Below are 19,250 nucleotides of genomic sequence, written 5' to 3' on the forward strand. Positions count from 1 at the left end.
TTTTTTTAGTGATAGTGATCTGTATTTTGTTTTGACATGAATGAAACTAGAAAGGTAACGTGATCAAGAGTGATTTTGTCATGAAATGTCACATTCATACCGTATATTTGACTACAGCCCCATTTTAAGGTGTAATATAATTGGATTGCAAGTGTTCTTGAGCAAATTGTGGGCGATTTTGATGATAAATTATGATCTGTAGCTGTTACTGATCATGTTTCTGCGAGTGGAAGAGTGGAACTGTGTGCTGTTTAACATTTAACTTGGTTGCACTTTAGCAGCATTTCATTGGCCTATTTATAATATTGCTTCTGTCCGTGTTGCCTTATTTCTTGTGCTGTGACTTTAGTTGTCCTTTTTATGCAAAATGCCACTTGAACTACACTATGCAAGAAGCAAAGATAGTCCACTAAGACTGTTATGTATCTGCCAAAGCATGGAGTCTGAGCCTGTGTTGCCATCTATTGGCATAATCAGGAGTTACATGTAAGGTGGTTTACTCATGTTCTCACTGACGCAACAAAAAACACTGTCAGTGTCTTAACGATGCTCTTTTCACTGAATATCAAGGTCAAGCAACTCTTTCTTTATTTGCATCGTGCTTGATCACACACTATTTAGGTGGAGGCTTCTAATAAGCCCAGCGGGTTTTTGCCTCTTACTTTGTGTAGTCTTAATTTGTGCAAAATAAATAAATAAATAATAAACATAAACCTCCACATTGTGGAGGAGGAAATTACTTTTTTTTCTCGTAAAATTATGACTTTATTCTTGTAATATTAAAAAAAAAAATTCTCAAAGTTATGACTTTATTCTCATATTACGACTTTTTTCTCGTAAAATTATGACTATTCTTGTAATAAGACTTTTTTCTCATAAAGTTATGACTTCATTCTCATAATATTTCGACTTTTTAAAAAAAAAATAGTATGACTTTATTCTCATTGAATTATAATTTTTTTCTCGTAATATGACTTTATTCTCAAAATCTCAGATTGTTTTTCCTTAATACTCCGTCGTCATTTACAACTTCCAGACCATTATATAGACATTTTATTTTTATTATTGTATTCTTATTGTTATTGCTGGTCATTGTTGTTCCTAGCTGTGTTATTTATATTCAGTGTAAATACATTGGAAGAGCTGCATAAAACTGGAGTTACATTGCTGGTATTTCATTGGCTAACAAAATTAGCCAGGTGACTGCTTGACGTCACGTTATGGAAGTGGGAACACCTGTAGCCTGTAGCGTCACATGGTGCTACTGGCGCTGCTAACTGGAGGTTAAACCACAGAAACACTGAAACTAAAGACTCCGTTTAGTCGCTAGAGAGCATGGATACATCACATAAATCAGAAAGGACGACTTCTATGCTTTTTGCACGTTGTGTTGTTGCGATGTGGACGTCAACAGTAAAGAATAATAAAGGATATAAGACACCATCAGACAGACACAGGCACAGACGAGTACCAGCAGTAATCAGCAGGTGCGTCGTCTGATGCATCAAACACAGGTACAGTCAAGTGATATACTGTTTGTTTTCATTCTACTGATATATTTTCACTGTGAGGAGGGCAACATGCAGTTTGACTCAACTGGAGATGTCTGGTGGTGTAGATGTTAACAAAATGTCAGCATATACAAATACTTGGGAATTTGGATGGACAAAAGTCTTAATTTTATTTATTTATTTTTTTGACATACTATACTATGACTTTTTTTTTTATTTATTTTGACATATTATACTATAACTTTTTTTTGTTGACTTTTTGACATGCTTTACTATAACTTTTTTGTTGACTTTTTGACATGCTTTACTATAACTTTTTTTTAAACTTTTTTTTTACATGCTTTACTATAACCTTTTTTAAAACTTTTTTGACATGCTTTACTATAACTTTTTTTTAAACTTTTTGACATGCTATACTAGAATTTTTTTAAACTTTTTGTAACATAATACAATTTTTTTTTTTTTTTAATTTTTTTTGACATGCTATACTATAACTTTTTTCTTTTTTTTTTTACTTTTTTTGACATGCTATACTATAACTTTTTTTAAAACTTTTTTTGACATACTATATAACTTTTTTTAAAACTTTTTTTGACATACTATACTATAACTTTTTTAAAAACTTTTTGACATGCTATACTATAACTTTTTTCTTTTCTTTTTTTACTTTTTTTGACATGCTATACTATAACTTTTTTAAAAACTTTTTTTGACATACTATACTATAACTTTTTTTTCAACTTTTTCAACTTTTTTTGACATGCTATACTCCAACTTTTTTTTTTTTTTACTTTTTAGACATGCTAGGCTATATTTTTTTTTTTAAACTTTTTTTGACATACTATACTATAACTTTCTTTTAAAGTTTTTTGACATGCTTTATTATAACTTTTTTTTTTACTTTTTAGACATGCTGGGCTATATTTTTTTTAAAAACTTTTTTTGACATACTATACTATAACTTTTTTTTTTACTTTTTTGACATTCTATATTAGAATTTTTTTTTTACTTTTTTTGACATGCTATATACTATAATTTTTTTTTTAAACCCTAACCCTAACCCCCCTAACCCTAACCCCCTTAACCCTAACCCCACCCTAACCCTAACCCCCTAACCCTAACCCCCCTAACCCTAACCCCCCTAACCCTAACCCTTTTTTATTAAAACTTTTTTGACATGCTTTACTATAACTTTTTTAAAAACTTTTTTTGACATATTATACTATAACTTTTTTTTTTTTTACTTTTTTGACATGCTATACTAGAATTTTTTTTTAACTTTTTTTGATATGCTTTACTATAACTTTTTTTTTTTTTACTTTTTTTGACATGCTATACTAGAATTAGTTTTTAACTGTTACTGACATACTATACTATAACTTTTTTTTCTTTTTTGTTACTTTTTTTGACATGCTTTACTATAACTTTTTTTCTTTTTTTGACATGCTATACTAGAATTTTTTTAAACTTTTTGTAACATAATACAACTTTTTTTTTTTTTTTGACATGCTTTACTATAACTTTTTTTTTAACTTTTGTTTTACATGCTATACTATAACTTTGTCTTTTTTTTAAAACTTTTTTTGACATGCTATACTAGAATTTTTTTTTTTTACTTTTTAGACATGCTAGAATTTTTAAACTTTTTTTGACATACTATACTATAACTTTTTTTTTTACTTTTTTGACATGCTTCACTATGCCTTTTTTTTTTTTTTTTTACTTTTTTTTCGATATACAGTTAAGTCATGGTATACTATTTCGAAAAAAATAATTGTATTAGTCGAAATATGTCATTTTAACTTGAGTTGTCTGAACCCAAATGCAGAAAAAAAACAGACAGATCAGGTTCAAAGGAAGATTTTAATGACAATACTTAAAATACAATGTGGCAGAGAGTATTGGTCAAGGGAGTGCAGGGATTTCTCCTCGGGGTTGAGGCAGGGGAACGAGGAGGGAAGACAGGCAGGAGTGGATCGGGGGCCGGACTCTGGTCAAAAAGGCTGCAGGCAAAAGAGAAAAGAATTAACAAAATATACAATTTAGCAAACAAGAGAATCTCTAAGGCTGGAACGAAACTAGTCATAGTATGTCAAAAAAGTCATAGTATATTATGTAAAAAAAAGTCATAGTATGTATGTTGAAAAAAAAGTCATAGTATGTGGAAAAAAGGTCATAGTATAATGTAAAAAAAAGTTTTAATAAAGTCATAGTATGTATGTTTCAAAAAAGTCAAAAAAAAAAGTCAGTATATTATGTAAAAAAAGTTTTAAAAAAGTCATAGTAAAGTGTGTAAAAAAAAAAAGTTATAGTATGTAAAAAAAAAAGTTTTGAAAAAGTCATAGTATACTATGTTGAAAAAAAGTAAAAATAAAGTCGTTTAGTTTGTAAAAAAAAAAAATCGTGGTATTGTATGTTATAAAAAGTAGCATTAAAAGTCATATTATAATATGTCGGGGAAAAAAGTCAGTCATAAACACAATATCTCATCAAATAAGTAGTAGGCATGACATGATGCAAATTCTTTTGTTGTCATTCTGTTCTTTTCTCAACAGATGAGTGCAGCGGACCTAAACTGAGGACGACCTACTACTCAATTCATTCACGTCTTTGGCTTCTTCCTGTACTGTATGAATGTAATCGAAGGTGTTATAAGAGGTTGTATCGGGACAGGCGCATTTTCAATAAAAACCTTAATTAAAATGTGTGGTTTTCTGTTCTAAAACCCTCCTTCTATCTCTACATTGTTTTTGACATACAATACTATGACTTATTCATGGCATACACACCATGATATATATATATTTTTTGTCACACTACTATTAATATATTTTTTATGGAGATACTGTACTATTGACTTGTTTGACATTTGTATGGCTTAGATCTTTTCTTTCATATTTTGAATACTACACTTTTTTTTTTTGCATTTTTTACAACATACTGTTATTTTTTGGTATACAATACTGACTTATTTTATGACCTTTTAATAGCATAATATACTATGACATTTTTCTAGCTATGATTTTTTCACAGCAATATAAAATAGATATTAGAGAGGAAATTATAACCCGTTTGTCTTCCTGAAACTAGCTCTAAGCAGCATATAACATAATTAATACTACTAATTCCACGCTTCTGTAGAAAGCAACCAAAATTAGTGATTGTTGGAGCAGTGGGTAGACTGATTAGTTTTATTTTGTTTCTGTTGAGTTTGAATGAAGAGCGTTTTACAACGATCGGCAAGATAAAATTACTGTTTCGATCAATGGAGTCTCGTGGCTTTGAGGAGAGCATATTAATTTTGTACGTTAATAAATTATAACAATTGTCCAAATCCCTGTTAAATTTATTTATTATTTAATAGACCTACATTTCCGTTTCGGACAAGTAAGTTAGGCTATCGGGAAAGTAAACAGCTACTAAGAGTTATTTTAGTAAGTTATATTTTAGCTAACACCAAAGTGAATCAACATCATTACCACCAGAATACCATAACCACCATAACAAAGTGAATAGTAGGCTACGACCCTGAATAATACCATCCACAACATCAATCAATTCTTACAACTGTGCCACACCCATATTTTCAGTCTCTAGTGATGTCTTATTGTATATGAAAGCCTGGATGCAGTTGAAACAGCGTTCCTCAAGCAGGGACTGGTCTTGTTCTGGCATCGGCACTCATCGTCCAAGGAGTCACTTATCACTGGATCAGCTGGAGAATTCAGGAAAGAACAAATGAGAAAGTTAGACGAGGCTATTTTTCGAGCAAGTGAATCTGTTATCCATTTTCATCATCGTACATTCAATGTCTTTTTAATAGAAATATACATTTCTTTAGATTTGTTGATACACACCTATCAAATAAACAACAACTTAACATCCCATTTTAGCAATTTCTTCTCACATCTGCATCACTTTAAGCTGTAACAAATAAACTTTTAGTAGACTTTTCTCATTTAATTATGTTGGTTAACTCTTACAGGCACTGGAGAAGTAACGTTAAAATTACATTTTATAAAATTTTATAAAAACACTGATTCCTAAATAATTTGTATTTCCTTGGATATGCATTCATTCAATATTTTGCAACATGAACACGAGGGGCAACGATAACCTCACGAATTTGAAGCAGCCGCAGCTGCTCTTCACCGACTGAAAGACCCAGGGCATGATGAGAAACGCCTGGCTGTCGCCTGAACAAAGAGCTGATCGGCTCCTAGTTGACACCAAACACTATGTTTTGTAGAAATTGTAATATTTAATGCTAGATTTTAGGCTATCAGTCTCATATTGAGCAATGAAGGTTTAATCTGTTAACAAACACATCTTGTGTGATTGATAATAATAATAAAGGTTATTTATATAGCAAAATTAGAAAAGTGCTTTACAGGACAGACATAAACGGATAGAATACTTACAGCTATTTCTGGGACTTCCTGTAAATTATTTGAAGGCTACTGGAGACAGAAATATATACATAGACGCTGCATTGGCAGCCTGTTGCTGTAATACGTCAACGTCGCCGCCATATTGGACCGGGCAAGACTGGTATGTAAACAAATATAAGTGAACGGGGATCTGCTGTTCTTCTGGATAAAAAGCACTATAACGTTTACACTTTACACTATAAGGTTTATGACCTACTTGGGGTAGGAAAAAAGTTTTGTCTCCAGTTACTTAGAATCTCGATAGTTGAGCTATAATCTATATCTATAATATATAAGTTGTTTATCGTGGGCTTACATGAACTAAATTATTTAGGTGGTGGTTAATAATTAATTTTGTAAGAGGGAATTGTAAAAACTCTACTTTATTTTTGTTGGTTAATAATTTAAATTTAATTTTCATGTACCTTATCAATATACTAATAAGAGCAGTAGACAAATAGTAGTAAATAAATAAATAAATAATGGTAACAATAAAGATTAGTAAATGTGATCTGATTTTATTGAAATAGAAGTAAGATAATACGGCAATTATAAAATAGCAAAATAATCTAATAGTGTAATTGTTAATCATTGGTTTCACACATTACACTTGAAACACAGGGCAAACTGTCATCACCAAAAAAGCCTAAATTAGTTTAGATTATCCCTCAAAACCAAATCTCAATAAATAGTTTATGGTTTGTTACCTTAAGGAGCGTCCACTGAACTTCAAAGTTTACCGAGCACCTATATTTAGCTGGGCTATATACCATTATATTTTAAAAATAATACAAATCTTAATTAAAAAATTTGCGATTAAACCGTATTTCATTTTTGTTATGTATCATATTCTCATTAGAGACACAGCAGTGTAATTGCACAGCTAACTTGCATCTTTAAATCCTAAAATCAACTGTATTTCTTCCATAACCATCTAACTCTGAAGTAGAAGTAGTATACAGTTGTATTGCATATTTTTTGTTACTGTTTTGGGGGCCTTTTGTGAGTTATTTTGCAGTGCAAATAGTTAGAATAGTAACACAATTCAATACTAAACGTCATAATACATCTATAGTTGTTTTGAACGGGTTCTGCACTAGTCTGTAAAAAAGACAGAATATGAGATGATTGTCTGAGTGTTAGATGTTTGTTCATCACATATAAACAACAAACATTATGATTAGACTATTTTGTTTTGTTATTTTGCAGCTGCAGTCTGGGGTTCGTCTCTCTGTGATTACCCAGAGACATTAAAAGCTTTCACTGAATACATCTGCTGTTTGATATCTGATCGCCTCTGTTCCATAAAATATGCTAACAATCAAAGGTGAACTCTGCACTAATGATGAGAGGGCACTGTTTTTGCAATTCATGCACAGGAAATGAGTGTATTTGGTACGTACAGGAAATTACAGGTAGCACACATCAGAGGATCCGTCAGCCTCGTCGTCACGCTCACTTTGGCCTTGGACAGACGATCCACAGCAAAACCTGTGGAGGGAAAAAACTAAGTAAATATCAAACTGTACAGCAAAGAAGACACTAGTGAACAGCCAGTCAAAGGATTCAGAAAGCTTACAATCACTTTTACAATGAGACACACCTCACAGCATCTGCTCTGCTCACCGCTGCTCACAGCAGCCCAGCACTTTGTTTGTCAGGCATCTGTACACAACAATAGTCATACTGCAACAAGTGACTGTGGCCCTGTTCAGACCTGGTATTAAAAGGCGTCCTGAGTGATCCGATCACAAGGGGACCGCTCTAAGTATGTGAGTTCACACCTGGCTTTATAATGCGTCTCCACATGAATGACCACTTGTGATCAGATTTCACTTCCCCGCTCTATATGCAAATAAACACGCAGTAAACACACGGCTAATACAGCAGACGTTGTGACGTAATATTACATGAATGTCAGTAGTAACATATTTATGAATTCGGGTACATTTTATTAACATCAAAATAAAAGGTTATTGTCATTGCCAGGCAACAGGGTCGTAAAGAGCTTCAGAGAGCCGGGGAGGAGAGCGAGGGGCAAGCGTCAGCTCCGTGAAAAACACCGGAACAAAAACACAGACACATCCCCGACACTATGATAATAATGCACTTCCCGTCAGTCTGATAGTCTGTAGATTATATAGACTATAAATAAGTTATATTTTAATGAAATACAGTTATATCAACAGAATACAATAGAAAAAGTTGCTTACAAATATTGGTAGTCGCAGGTTGCGTTTTTTTGTGCTTGTTTCTAAAGTGTAGTTGCTTATTTGGGCTTGCTCCCGTATCGCTCCGACGATTTGAAGGCAGTTTGCCGTAATTATAAGTGTGATATACAAGCACATCATGCCGATCTGGTTCAACATGTTAGCACTGAAAACATTATACAAAAATGAAATAAAATGTTCTACTACGTTTAAGTTTAGTTGAGAAGAAAAAATTTAAAGTTACGAGCTAAAAAAAATATTAAAAAAAATTGAAATTAAATGTTTTACTACTTTAAATTTAGTTGACCAAAAAAATTTAAAGTTACAAGCTAAAAATGAAATACAAAAAATGAAATATAATGTTCTACTACTTTAAGTTTAGTTGACAAATTTTTAGTTACCATCTAAAAAATATACACAAATTAAGTAAAATGTTCAACTACTTTTAAGTTTAGTTGACAAAGAAAAAGTAAAGTTACAAGCTAAAAATCTATATAAAAATGAAATAAAATGTTCAACTACTTTAAGTTTAGTTGACAAAGAAAAAGTAAAGTTACAAGCTAATTTTGAAATACAAAAATGAAATAAAATGAAATAAGATGTTCTACTCATTCAAGTTTAGTTGAATATTTTTTTTTAATTTACAAGCTAAAAAATTATACAAAAATGAAATAAAATGTTCTACTACTTTAAGTTTAGTTGACAAAAAAAGTAAAGTTACAAGCTAATTTTGAAACACAAAAATGAAATAAAATGTTGTACTAATTCAAGTTTAGTTGACAAAAAAATGTAAAGTTACAAGCTAAAAAAATATACAAAAATGAAATAAAATGTTCTACTACTTTAAGTTAATTGACAGAAAAAGGAAAGTTACAAGCTAATTTTGAAATACAAAAATGAAATAAAATGAAATGTTCTACTACTTTAAGTTTAGTTGACAATTTTGTAAAGTTACAAGCTAAAAATGAAATAAAATGTTTTACTACTTTAAGTTTAGTTGACAATTAAAATGTAAAGTTAAAAGCTAAACATCTAAAAAAAAAAAAATGAAATAAAATGTTCTACTACTTACAGCTGCTTCTTTTCGGCTTGTTCAACCTGGTTGCTTGTTTCTCTCGCGAGATCTGGCAACACAGGCGAGACGCCGCCATTATGGCGACAAACACAAACAACGAGACTTCAAACTTCTCATTTAAAATGTTTTTAACGGCCTTCAGATCATCTGACAGCTCGAATATACTTAACTCACAGTTAACATACTGAACACTGACATTCCTGTTGTTATTGTACCGAACTAACCTGAAATTGAGGACAGAAGAAGCGAGAAAGAAAGAAAGACAGGTGTGTCTCATTCAAACCTCTGGATTACTAGGCGGGAAACGGCCGGAAACAGGCGGTTATAAAGCTGCAGTCTCACAGCGCCCCCTGGAGGTGAGGAGGAGACACTGCAGCTACAACACACAGCTATAACTTCACCTTCCAGGGAATTCTTAAGAATAATAGATTTGGCTCTGAGAGCAATGAGTGTGTTTTCTGTAAAAGTGATATTCAAACCACAGAGCAGCTCTTTGTTTCATGCTCCCATACCTTTGGACCTAATGATTAATGTTTTAGAACAATTTATAAGGTAACATTCTTAAAGACCCCACCCATCTTCATGTGCTATAATGAAACTCAACTCTACATTTTTGACTGAAATGAATGAAATTAAATTTGTTCTCATAAACTAATGACTTTTTTCTCATAATATTATGACTTTTTTCTCTTAAACTTCTGACTTTATTCTCATAATATTACAACTTTTTTTCTCATAATATTATGACTTTATTCTCATTATATTACGACTTTTTTCTCTTAAACTTCTGACTTTATTTTTATAATATTACAACTTTTTTCTTTTAAACTTATGATTTATTCTCATAATACAACTTATTTTTTTGTAAACTTCTGACTTTTTTCTCATAATACTACGACTTTTTTCTCGTAAACCTATGACTTTATTCTCGTTATATTATGACTTTATTCTCGAAATCTCAGATTTGTTTTCGCCTCAATGTGGCCCTAATACTCCATCTTACTATATATATATATATATATATATATGTTTATATAATATTTATATATACACTTATCTTTTTTTCACTTCTTGTGTACATAACAGTCCTGTCTATTCCTCACCTTTATTTGTCCAGCTTTGTTGTCTTTGTTCCTAGCTGTTATTTCTATTTCTGTGTAAATACGAGAGATGCATAAAAAACAGAGTCAAATTCAGTCAAATATATATACAGTATATAAACTGTATATAGTTGGCAAATAAAACAGATTGTGAAAGTGTCCAACACGGTGCAGTACCATTTCTAACCTCTGGGTGGGTGTCTCCACTTGAAGATCTCATCAGCCTGTTTTATTTTTAATCTTCCACCAATCTGTAGGCTCCATTATTACTGAAGTCAAATAAGTTATATAATGAAACATAATTACAGCTGAACACAAATCTCCTCCTAACAATAGGTTCAGTATCAGTAGTGTGATTATATCCCATATTTTGGATTCTTTTTGTGAGACGTGTCTTCGGTGTCTCTCAGATGTTGCAACGTAGTGTAACTATGTAAATGTATTCTGTTTGGCTTTGATTTGATTGACAGGTATCCCCCAAACCCCTGAAACAGGGAGAATCCAGAGGGTGGTTATTATTATATATATATACAGGGTGCAGTGAGCAGTGAGGAGTAATTCTACCCCCCAGGAGTGGAGAGGCCATGCAATTTACATGTTCCACTGCATTGCTTATAGCGAGCTCAGTAGCCAATGGGATCATCGCTGTGAGCTTTCTAACATTAAATATCTCTTGTTATATATCTGACACATGTAAACAAGGTTATAGTGTTTTCATAATTCTTTTATATAGACTGTAGGTATATATTTGATGTTCTAACCACACCTTAGAAACACCTTGTCTCTGCTCCCTCCCCTCCCGTTCTCCCTTTCTCCATTTTTTCCCCTCTTGTCCTTGGGAATTCAATCATGGAATAATGTTGCTGGAAACCTTTCCTCTATGTATTCATGTAACAAGGCTTGGCTAGTGGGTGTTATTGTATGTCCTTGAAATGATGTAGATGCTATCAGTTTCACTGCTGGCTGGCTGTGAATGCTGAACATGTGAATGAGGTGGAGAGAGAGAGAGACAGAAAAAAAGAAAAGATGACTGTAAGTGAGAGTTGGAGCCGGCGTGGTGACGACTGGAGTTGTGGGAAATCTGCCCATTTTTATGGCTCTCCTTGTGCCTTTTTTTCTATTGTCACCAAAGACAGGCTCGTAGATGGAAGATGGAGATGAACAATAGCAAATTGATATGCTTGCATATACTGGAACTAAGGAAAGGGACAATATGGCTGACAGGAAGCAAAATGAAGATGTGTCAGCAAGTATTAATACTTGAAAACGTTTTGTTAGGATTGCAACTTGATCCTCTATTTCAGAAACTCCAGATTCTTACTATTTATGATATCAATATTACTCTGTTTTTATTTATAAGATGTTTTCTGGTGGGAATATTCCTGAGCAGTTCAACACCTATTTTAAAGCAAATTCTCAGATTTAAAGGTACAAAGTTATGGAGTAACTTTTCACTTTTTCAAGTGTATGCAGCATTAGTCTGTAAAATAACTATCAATCAATCAATCAATCAATCAAACTTTATTTATATAGCACCTTTCAAACAAGTCAAATGCAATTCAAAGTGATGGACAGACGATTGACAAAAATATAGTGTGTTAAAAATGGATTTAGAGACTAATGCCCCAAAACAAGCAATATAAAAGTTCATTGAATAAGAAAGCAATAAAGATGGGTATTTAAGATATTAAAAGTAAAATAAAATACAAGGAAATAAAAATAAAAATTAAAAAAAATTATGAAACTACACAAAATAAGTAGATTGTATTGAAATAATAAAATTTTAATACAATAAAATAGAATAAAAGAGATAATAATGACTAGTAATAACTAGTAACTATAGCAGTAAAACAAATGTAAGTAAGTATAAAGTACAATATTTCTCTTTGAAATGTGCTGTATTAGGCTACCAGGTGGTTTGACGTACCAAAACGAATCGCATTACATTACTTTTACCTAAATACTTTTTCCACAAGTATTGTACTTCACCCCATTTGAAGTTCCATCCGTTACAGAAGTCCTGATAAAAAGGAGAAAAATCAGCAGAAGAGAAGAAGCTGCTGGTGTGTCTGTGGACACTCAGATGACATGAATAGTGTCAACGTTAGTTGATTCAGGAAATTAATTGATTTGTGGCACACTATTTAAATAACATAGTTTTTAATCTTTGGGCTTGGGGGGGAAGTATTTTCAAGTCAAAAGGCTGAAGTCCAAGGGAAGTCACAAGTCGTTGGTGTCTAGTCTTTCTTGATTTTGTCAAAATCTAAATGTTTTGTGAGGATTACAACTCGATCAGAGTCACACATCTCCTCTGCTCCTCTATTTCAGAAACTACAGATTCTTACTATTTATGATATCAATATTTCTCAAATATGTGTTTTTATTTATAAGATACTTTCTGGTGAGAATATTCCTGAGCAGTTCCTATTTTAAACGAATTCTCAGGTGCGTTCTTACTCAAACCGTCAATCTCTAGATTGTCATCCTCCTAAATTGCTCACTAGTAGAGGTCAATTTTCAATAAGATTTAGAGGTACAAAATTATGGAGTAGCTTTTCACATCAAGTGTATGCAACATTAATCTGTAAAATATCTAGTAACTATAGCAGTAAAACAAGTATAAAGTACAATATTTATCTTTGAAATGCGCTATATTAGGCTACCAGGGGTTGAAGTACCAAAACAAATCACTTTACATTACTTTTAATCTAAACGTTTTGTGAGGATTACAACTCGATCAGAGTCACACATCTCCTCTGCTCCTCTATTTCAGAAACTCCAGATTCTTACTATTTATGATATCAATATTTTGCAAATCTTTATTTATAAGATACTTTCTGGTGGGAATATTCCTGAGCCGTTCAAGACCGATTTTAAAGCAAATTCTCAGGTCCATTCTTACTCAACCCGTCACTCTCTAGATCTTCAACCTCCTTAGTTGCTCACTAGTAGAGGTACATTTTCGATAAGATTTAGAGGTACAAAATTATGGAGTAGCTTTTCACATCTATTAAAAAAACTCAAAAGTTGCTTAAAGGGTCATTTAATGCTGTTTTGTAATTGCGTTCCCCATGTTGTTGTTGTTGTTTTTTTCTCACCCATAGTGTTATGTTTGATTACTATTGCCCAAAACTAAATGTAGATGTTTAAACTAATATCCCCCTCACAAACACTAACCATACACTTACACGCATGCACGCACATTTGCTTATTCACATCGTGCACACTCTTTTTTGATATATTGTATTGTTATCGTTGTTATTATATATATCTTGTTCTGATTGTTTGTCATTACTATTATGTAGTCATATTATTTCTGTATCTTGTCTCTAGGTGGAGGCTCTTTTTCTGCACTGAATATTAGTTATGCATTTATGTTGTATAGTCTTAATTTGTGCAAAATAAACATAAACATAAACATTGTTTTTTGTTAGCATGACTGACTGTGTGACACCTTAAAGATCTAACAGGAACTATTAAAGCAAATTATTCTTTTTTGAGGATGTGAGAGAATGGCTTCACATATATTTTAGAGATATTATATGAATGTTAAAATTACATGTTCTGTTTTGGAAGCACATTATAGTTTGTATTGTTTCCTGTGCAGTTAGAACAGAAATCTTTCGGGCCAAAGTCATATGACAAACATGATAAATGGGAATAATTCCCCCTCCTCGTGCTCATATTGTTTCCAGACTGACCCAAAACAAGTCTCAATGCCACCCCTTGACCTCCGGGCCCCCTCCCCCCGTGGGCTCCCATAGTCAATCATGTTTTACATTGTGCATTAACCTGCCATTGACCTCTGTATGCTAAACCCAATTGCCATATTATCTCCACCGTAATGTTCTATTCTTAGTTATCTTCCTCGGACTGAATCAGATTTTGTGTCCCACTTTACCCTCAGGCATAAAAAATATGTCTCAAATGACGGCGGCGAGGCACTGGAGGGATGTGAGGGTGGGGCGTGGGGGGGGTTGTCTCATCTAAATCACCAAAATTGTGATGTGAGGTAGAAGCTGCATCAGTAAAGAGGGGAGAGGGTCATTTTCTGCTGCTGGAAAGGAGAGTTGTTATTGTTATTTTTCCATTAGAAATAGTGGATTTAAAAAAAAATTTAAAAAAATGTGTCTCTTTTGAAAAGCCCCATCTGACTCCTGACACCAGTAATGTCTCTAATTATCACTCACCGGCTTCAGCAATTATTACTTTTGTTATTACGACCAATACGCTTGACCGATGCTCCCACAAATGTGCCTACTTATCCCGCTAATACTCGAGAATAATGATAATCCCGTGATAGTGTTTTGAAGTCAAAATAATGCTAATGCCTCTAATGATGAAGCATGCTCAGAAAATCCCTCCCCGTCATCCCATTGTCTCCCGTGGCGGGGGGAAGCTGGCCCCCGTGGCCCCATGGGAAATCTGTAATGTATTCAGCCAGGCCTTGGGAGTAAAATGAAAACAAATGTGGTGTAATAAAGGAGAGAAGATGAAGCGATTCTGTGATGATGCTCTCCACCAGCCTTATAAATCAAAATAAAAGTGGAGCAGGTCATATGTGCCCCCCGCCCTCACTGGATACACTCACGCATATACATACATACAGTACATACAGTGTATATATGTATATGTATATACATATATACACATATATATTAGTGCTGTCACTCGCAAATTAATCACACATTTTTTATCTCTTCAAAATGTACCTTAAAGGGAGATGTGTCAAGTATTTAATACTCTTATCAACATGGGAATGGGCAAATATGCTGCTTTATGCAAATGTATGTATATATTTATTACTGGAAATCAATCAACAACACAAAACAATGACAGATATTGTCCAGAAACCCTCACAGGTATTGCATTTAGCATAAAACAATATGCTCAAATCATAACATGGCAAACTGCAGCCCAATATATACAGTATATATAGTATAAACATACAGTATATACAGTATATATAGACCTGTATACCATCTATTTGAAGCATATATAACATGTTTTATCCCTTCAAATGAATGATTACTTCATGTTACTGTCATTTACCTTTTTGTATATTTGCTTTTCTTTACATAGCTGCAAAAATATGTGTTTATTCTCCATACATGTGCAATGAAATATTAGCCCAAATTGATATCTTGGATTCAAACATACTAGTATCCTGACTTTCAAAAATATCAAACTGTTTTTGCAGCTCATAAAACAACACATTTTGCCGACCTTTTTAACCTTCTAACATCCTTCAAATGAAGTGATATCTATTTGTGACGGTTGCGTGCGTCCATGGTTTATAACCACACAGTGCTTTTTGTGAGTTTTCCTGTTTTATTAGAATATTTTAGATGCCTGAAGAGGTAAAATGATCCGTTAAGAAAAAGAAAAAGCTAATTTTACAAAGAATTTTGAAGGTTTTTTTCAGCTAATTAATCATCTCATGACCCCTCAGATTTATCTAGCGGGCCTCTTTGGCGGCCCTCGACCCCCAGTTTGGAAACCAGCGTTACAGTAATTAGACCCGACTGAAGCTGATGGCAGCGGTAGGACTGCCGTGCACCTGTAGGGGCTGCTGTGGTGTCAGTGTACTTGACTGTATGAAGCCAACGGTCCCAAACACAGAGAGAGAGACTGGAGGCTTGCTGATGGTACAGTATCGTGGTACAGCACTCATTATACAGAAAATCCCCCCCCCAAAATTAAAAGAATCTCACAAACAGCTGGTTATCTTGGCCCAGATTTGAAGCTGAAGACTCAAAGATTTACTGACGGGGGGAAATTGGGGTTGATTTGAAAATGGTCACCCTCATATACTGGTGGTGTGTTCGGTTTTAAGGTCAATAACAAGAGGTGAGGGCTTTTTTTTTTTTCTTTCTTTATTCTCTAGCATCTCCTTCAAACTTTGAAGACGGATTTGAGACTTTCTCTGACAAGAAGGCTGCTTATTACACAGATAAAGAATAGTAAACAGAGAGTACAATAAATAATTGATGCCTAATAAGTTGAAGGAGAGCGCAGCCAGGGCTCCTTTTTTTTTATTTTCGGGCCAAGAATAGAGAAAGCCTCCTGAGTTGTTTATTTCCTCCCTTCGTTCTTTCTTTTCATGTCCTTCTCATTTTACGAGCCATGAGTCAACACAGCACACGTAAATGATATTTTGACACAGAGAGCCATGAATAATGCATTTGAATTTACTTTTATGCCGGAGTTAGACCCCTCTCAGCACCCTTTCGCTCCCTCCCCATCTCTCCTTTTTCTCCCCTCGGTTCACCCCCTCCTCCTTCTCCTCTTCTTCACACCCTACCCTCCTCCTCTTTCTCCTCTTCCTCTCTTCACTATTCATCCTCATCAGAGCTCAACCTCATTTCTCCTCTCCTTGCCCCCTCCCTCCTTTTTTCCTCCTCTTCCTCCTCCTCCTACACCTCCATCAGACGGAGGCAGAGAGGAAACGGTACAGGGTGAGACTCTCTAGAAGATCTACTGTATCAGTGTTTATTATCCAGGTCTCGCTCAGGTGGCTGCTCACTGACACATTTTTATAATCATAAGATAGGAATTGGGACAGACACAGGCGAGATATTTTGACAAAAAGTGGAGTGCAAAGATTGACTTGGCTTGTTTACTTATTGATTTACTACGAGCCAGCGGTCGGAAGTAAGGTAAAGTTGATTTAAAGGACACGATGTTGAGAGTGACGTTTCATTTTTAAAGTAATCAACCATTCCAACAGCAGGGAAGCCTTTTTACATATGCCGCTTTACACCACCTAATGAAGGCCCTGATGAAGCCAACGACACGCATTGATCCGCTGTCTTAATTAATCATCAATAACTTGCCGATAAAGTCATCAGCAGCCGGCAACAGTGCATGATCAGCAGCAATCATTCTTCCCTGCCATGTGGCTGATGTTTGTGGCCCGGAGAGAGCTCCACAAAACTACATAAAAGCCAGACACAGCTGCGTTTCAAAAGTAGATTAAAAACATTTATTCTGCAGCTAAATAGCTCTCCTGTAGTCATGACAAACGGAGACGGAGGACGAAGGTCAGGGCGCTCCGACCATCTCGTCATTATCATTTCCATGCTGTTTGTGCTGCTCCACCTACACATCATCAGTATCATCATCAGCATCTTTAGGCCAGTGTTTTCTAAGATCCATGTTAGCTTCTATTGTGTTCTCAGAAAAATGACAAATAGCTTGATTTTCTTCTTTTTTTTTATCAATTTCTGGAGGTTTCCACAATTAAACATGTTATCAATCCACTGAGTGTATTCAACCTCATCTCTGGCTCTGTCGTTACCTCCTCTCATTGTTTTTACATATCTACCTTTGCTGTGTATTTATTTCATTTTATTGTGTCGTACTGTGTTGTACTGTAGTGCTTGCTGAAGCTTTGTATTGATAATATCTCTAATATATAATAACCTGCCCAGGGTCTACAGATGAAAATGAGCTCTTTAGCTAACTCTGGCACATCTACGTCGAGGTAGAAACAGAATAAATAAATAAATAAATCAAATTAAATTGACCTTGTTGCATTTGGTCCTTTTCTGTTTTAATCCACACTTTAGATGATATTGTGTCTTTGTATGTTTGTTTTGTATATTCTATTAAATTGTTTTGTATATATACATATATATTTTTTAATTAATTGAAAGGATACCCCTTGAGATGTAGCTTCTCATTTTCGAGGGGGGCCTATAGACACAAATACAAAATTATAAAACACATACAGACAAACATAGCATAGCATAGCATAAAAAAACAAAACAAAGCAAAGCATAGCATAGCATAGCATAGCATAACATAACATAACATAACATAACATAACATAACATAACATAACAACATAACATAACATAACATAACATAACATAACATAACATAAAATAAAATAACATAACATAACATAACATAATAACATAACATAACATAACAACATAACATAACATAACATAACATAACACAACATAACATAACATAACATAACATAACATAACACAACATAACATAACATAACATAACATAACATAATAACACAACATAACATAACATAACATAACACAACATAACATAACATAACAAAACAAAAGATAACATAACATAACATAGCATAACATAAAATAACATAACAACATAACATAACATAACATAACATAACAAAACAAAAGATAACATAACATAAAATAACATAACATAACATAACATAACATAATAACATAACATAACATAACATAACAACATAACATAACAAAACAAAACAAAACATTACATAACATAACATAACATAACATAACACAACATAACATAACATAACATAACAAAACATTACATAACATAACATAACACAACATAACATAGCATAACATAACATAACATAACATAACATAACATAACATAACATAACATAACATAACATAACATAACATAACATTACATAACAACATAACATAACATAACATAACATAACATAACATACTCTACAAATACACAGATAGACAACTCGCTCACCCTCTTTATGTACTGTGAATTATCTCAATATACTCTGATGTCAAAAGATCGTCCCTGTTAAATAAAGGTAAAATTAATTTAATTTAAAAAATGAGATACGGTGTAAGTGATATTACACTATAGTCTGAATTTAAATAACTTGAGGAAAGAGGGATAGCTTAATTATATCATCATTTATTTCTAAATAATACTGACAGTATTAACTCCTCATCATCTGTCACTGTATTTTGTATTTTATTTTGTTAATACAGTTACAGGATATTGCATCTTTGCTGTTTTCTATTCCGTTATTTATTTATTTTATCAATTTGGCCAGGATTCAGATCTCCGAGACTATCCAGGTAAAATAAAGGTTAAATTTAAATGACAGATAAACAGCAACACCTAAAAAAAACAACTCTTCTAAGCTACTT

General features: G+C 33.2%; 2 long non-coding RNA genes across 3 annotated transcripts; one reads left to right on the forward strand and one right to left on the reverse strand.

Annotated features, from left to right (window-relative positions):
* The first annotated feature begins 1,146 nt into the window (after positions 1–1,146).
* LOC141773282 (uncharacterized) lies at positions 1,147–4,214 on the forward strand. Its single transcript, XR_012595064.1, has 2 exons — positions 1,147–1,514; positions 4,067–4,214. It is a non-coding gene; the product is annotated as an uncharacterized LOC141773282 (long non-coding RNA).
* Positions 3,356–9,601, reverse strand: LOC141773281 (uncharacterized). Of its 2 annotated transcripts, none has more exons than XR_012595063.1 (4): positions 9,451–9,601; positions 7,345–7,432; positions 5,090–5,226; positions 3,356–3,514 (listed from the first exon to the last, which is right to left on the reverse strand). It is a non-coding gene; the product is annotated as an uncharacterized LOC141773281 (long non-coding RNA). The 2 variants fall into 2 exon arrangements; XR_012595062.1 differs by having other exon boundaries at positions 5,077–5,226.
* Between the last annotated feature and the right edge of the window lie 9,649 nt (positions 9,602–19,250).

The sequence above is a fragment of the Sebastes fasciatus genome, chromosome 8 (assembly GCF_043250625.1).
Source record: "Sebastes fasciatus isolate fSebFas1 chromosome 8, fSebFas1.pri, whole genome shotgun sequence".
Classification (NCBI taxonomy): domain Eukaryota; kingdom Metazoa; phylum Chordata; class Actinopteri; order Perciformes; family Sebastidae; genus Sebastes; species Sebastes fasciatus.